Raw genomic sequence first — 4,804 nt, forward strand, 5'->3', positions numbered from 1 at the left:
CAATGTCTCTTTTCCCAGCCTCTCCTGCCTTTCCCAGGGGCCTCCCCATCCTCCCAGCCAGGGTCCTGGGGGCTCTCCTGGCCCCTCCCCTCATCCTGTGGATGGAGAGTTTAGGGTTGATGGGCAGGAGCAGCTGCTTTCATCCCTGGGAGCAGAAGCAGAAACAACCTACAGGGTCTTTGGGGCCCAAGTTTCCATCCCAGGAGACTGAGAGACCTTAATTTGGCCATCTGCCCAGAAGCTGGGAATCAGCTGTTATCACTTGGAAACCTGGTTCTGTCCTGAGTACAAGACTCTCTAGGGAGGACTTGGCCACCCCCTTGTGAGCAGATCCCTGTCCTGCAGCTGGGAGCCCAAGGGACCTGGCTGAGCAAGAGAAAAGGCAGCTCTGGGCTCCTGCGCTCAGCGCTGTGGCCACACGAGGGCGCTGCCGCGCTGCTCTGGATTCTGGTGAACCCCAGGACAGGGTCCGGCTGAATGGGGCAGAGTGGGTTGTCCTTGGGGGCAGTGTTCTGGCTGAGGTGGTCTGTGAGAGTCAGAGAACCCCGGCTCAGAGGAGAGGAGATGAGGAGCCCTCTAGGGTGTGAGGTTTCCAGCCTTTTCCCCCCGGAACCCCTCTATCCTGTCCCTGGATAACAAAACCTGGGGAAACTGGAAAGTAGAGCATCTTTCCCTCTACAAGTTTTCTGGTGGTGCGCATCCTGATCAGCACCTGGTATTATGTGTTTTGGGGGGAGGGGTTGGCTTCTAATCGATATGTAATGTTCTATCGGTCTTGTTTTTATTGTGCTTTTCCTGATGATAAATGATATTGGGTATGACATATTTTTGACATCTACGTCTCTTCTTTGGTGAAGTCTCATTAAGGTCTTTGTCCAACTTTTTTTTTTTTTTGAGGTGTTGACTTATGGCACTGTTTTTGTCAATTTTAAAGTTGTGTTATTTCCTTATGTTGAATTCATTTTTAAAGATTTATTTATGCATACAGAACTGGGGTACAGGCCAGAGGTGCAGAGGTGGCAAGAGGATTCACCAGAGACAGAGTGGGGAGCAGAACTGGCAGAGCGACAATATACACTGCTGAGGGGAGCAGCGGGCAAGTCAAGTGAGGTCGGCTGCACCATGAGGATCACCTCCCGGCCAGGGATCGAACTCTCACTGAAGCGGCTGCCACTAGCTTGCAAAGCTGCATCCTAACCCACTGTACCACCAGGGAGGGCCCTGGTATTGAATTTTAATGGTTCTTTTGTAAACTCAACACATCATTCCTTTTTCAGGTTCATGATTTGTAAATCTTTTCTTCCATTCTGTGGTCAGAACTCCTGTCCTGGCATGACCAAATATAAAATGAGAAGAGAAAAGCACTGATAGATTAGTCTGAGATTAATAATAAATTGTTCAATGGTTTGGGGAAGATGCCCTGGCTTCCTGGGGGATGGCAGTGTGTGGGGTGGGGTGTGTTTAGCCTTTGGTGTTATGCAAATATTCTTGAAATTATATGAAATAATGCTTTCAAAACTAAATCACACTGAAATTCTATTAACTTGAAAACATTTCACAGATCATGTCCAAACCATATGTGAGGACCAGAGCGGTATATTTATTGCATGGGATGAACCTGCACGTCATAACTTCTCATGGCCCATGCTTTGAGTTCCGGTTTGTTCTTGACTGTTCATTGTATGGAGTTTGGACAAAGGCATCATTGAAGGAGCAGTTAGGAAATAGGGACAGGCAGACAGTGAGGAACAGGGTTCCCCAAGCCCCAATTCCATTTATTAGCCTGACTGAGAAGCAATCACATGCCGGGAGGATCCCACCCGCCACCCAATGAAATGAAAAGTGGAATGTTTAGAACAAAAACATATGGTAGCACAATAGCAATGGACTAAAACTGGTTTTGGAAAAGTAGACTGAGTGACGGGGGAAACCTCAGTGGGCTTTGTTATGCCAGAAGACCCCATGGATCAGCCAATGAGCAAGAGACAAAATGATTGCCCCTGTGCCTCTGGCCTGTACCCCAGTTCCATAGGCATAAATCTTTTCTTTAAAAAAAAAAAAAAAAAGACACCTGTCACATCATGTGGACACTCAGGGAGCTGAGGCTCCCAGAAGCCACACACATGGTCCTTGTAGATCACTCCATGTCCATCAAACCTTTCCTCCTGCCTGGCATTTCAATGGCCGCCTGGTGAGATCCAGAGTTAGAACCACATTCCTGATTCCTCACTACCGAACATCTATGACATTACAAACCACTGTTGTATTAAGGCAGAAGATTTGATATAGTCTTTACAACTTTTAAATGACTAACGCACAGGAAACAACAATGTGACCAGTGGCTGATCTCCTTAGAAGCAATGGTGGGTAGAAAAGCCTACAGTGAACTACTCAAGGTCCTCTAGAAAAAAAGAGGACAACTGAGAATTCTATATCCACCACGGAGTCAGGTTTCCTTATAAATTAGTTTTTTTTCTGTCTTTTGGTTAGATTCCTAGGGTGGAATCCCTGGGTCACATTGTAGATCCATTTTCAGTGTCTGAGGAGCCTCCACAGAGCTTTCCACACTGTCTGGGCCAGTTTGCCTCCCACCAGCATCCAAGAGGGTTTGTGACACAAGCTATGCAACCTCTATCGGCTGACATATTTCGGATGGAGAAGGAAATGCTCTGAAAAATCAGACTTTCCACACTACCTTATGTTATGACCTCCCTGTTTTGTATAATCGTAATATCAAAATATTCTGAGCAACCTGCAGCTTACAATTGGATTGCCTCAGCCTCAGAACTCACTAGATGGCCCTGACAAGCAAGCACTGCACCAGGGTGAGAAATTCCTCTTGAAGTCAAAAGCCATTGAACAACTGGCTGATTAATAAAAAGAAATGGCTGTTACTGCAAAGTCTCTGTCACTGCAGACTGAGGAAAACCCACTCTATCTCACTTAGCCTTCTATTCAGTTTCTAAATAACCACTCCAGCTTTCTACTATCTAGTTTTTAGATATGGAAATTCACCCAAGTGGCCTATGCAGAGCTAATCAGGTTCTCTACCATCTAGACTTCAAGAAAACTCACTTAAACTTTCTAACAAGTTTTTCAAAGAACCTTACCTTAATTTGATTTACAAGAAATTTCCTCTTCCTGCCCTCACTTTACTTTACCCCCTAAGATGTTTCTATGAAAATGAAAGCTGTTAAGTAATAGATAATGTTTAAGACTTTATTTTGGTCAATCTTCACTGTGGTAAACATAGTAATATTAATCTTAAACTTTGTGAATCTATGTACCTGTTTTAACCTTGATAGATTGATTTTTAAAATGTTATAATCTCAACTAAAGGTCAAAAGGACCACAGACTATTCTTAGCAAAAAGGTGATTGTGATCTCAGCCCATTTCCTATGTTAATGTCTTCTCTCTGCCTGCTTGAAGTGTATAAAATAAACCTCTGCTGAAGGCAGAGCAGGAAGACTTGCACCCAACTCCCATCCCCATGTCTTCCTCGCGCCTGCTCCCCTTTTTTCCCCTTTCCCCCCTTTTCTAGGAATCTGCATTCATGGGTGCCAATCCCACCTTGAGACCCTGCCTGTTCTGCCCCTGCCCCCCATGATCCATGATGGAGGACAAAGAGTCTGGACAGGAATGCTTATCTCCACATCACCTTTAGCATTTACTGTATCTTTGTTTGTTTGTTTGTTTGTTTGTTTTTCCACATGGGCCCCTCTCACTGGAGTGAGGTACACCACATCTTATGATCCATGGAGCCCCCCTGATTCCAAACAAATGTGAAGCCATGTCACACCTGTGTGAATGGCCCATGTCAAAGAGACCAGACACAGTGAGGACGTGGAGAAAAGGGGACAGCCCTGCGCTGTTTGGGGGATGCAGCCTGGCTCAGCTCTGAGGGAAAACAGTGTCCAGGTTTCTCAGAGAATGAAAGTGGATCTGACTCAGGAACCAGCAGCCCACGCCAAGGCGCCACCCTCAGAGCACACACCCCACCGTGAGGCCCCGCTCCCCTGTGACCCCTGAGACCACTCACGATGGCCAAGCTGTGGGGAGGGTGCAGAGGACAGACACTCCTCTCCAGAACATAACCTCAGGCCATCTGGGGCAGCCCGGATGGGGCTGGAGAGGACCGTGCCCCTGAGGTAAGCCAGAGGACAAAGACAAGCACATCCCTTCTGTGTGGGTGTGGGGAAATCAGGCAAAGGGCTGGACTTCAGGCAAACCCTTGCGGCCCCCAGGCTGTGCCTGGTGCTGACCAGGGCTGCAGACCAGCCCGGGCTTCCTGGCCCGGCAGCGCTGATGGGGACTAAACCTCTAGTTTGCATCAGACTCATGTGACCACAAAGCCTGAGGCCAGCTGATGCCTACAGCACCCCAGGATCCCCCAGCCCCTGCTGTTTGCTGGGTCTGAGATGGATCTTGTACTCAATGCTGCAGATAATTATTTTTATATCATTTCTATCCAATCACAGGGCCAGAGTGTGACATCTTCCAACAAACTGTTACTCTTCTGCTTCTAAGAAATCTTGGTGCTTTTATCCTTTATTTCCACTCTATGATAACAAGATGTCATTTTGTCTATGTCATTCCTGCATGAATCACCCCCAAATTTGAAGAATCAGGTCTACTGAGCACATGTTTACTGTCATGACATCACCATGGAGAAAGTCTCCCACCACTTCACATTTCCTCTGGGGCTGACAGGTTACAGCAAACTGTACATTAGACAGCAAATAATCCAACCAGCCAGGAGACATAGCACTGGCAGCTTCTGAAAATCACCCTGAGGGCTCTGCT

The sequence above is a fragment of the Condylura cristata genome, unplaced genomic scaffold (genome assembly GCF_000260355.1).
Source record: "Condylura cristata isolate star-nosed mole 26May11 unplaced genomic scaffold, ConCri1.0 scaffold00195, whole genome shotgun sequence".
Lineage (NCBI taxonomy): Eukaryota > Metazoa > Chordata > Mammalia > Eulipotyphla > Talpidae > Condylura > Condylura cristata.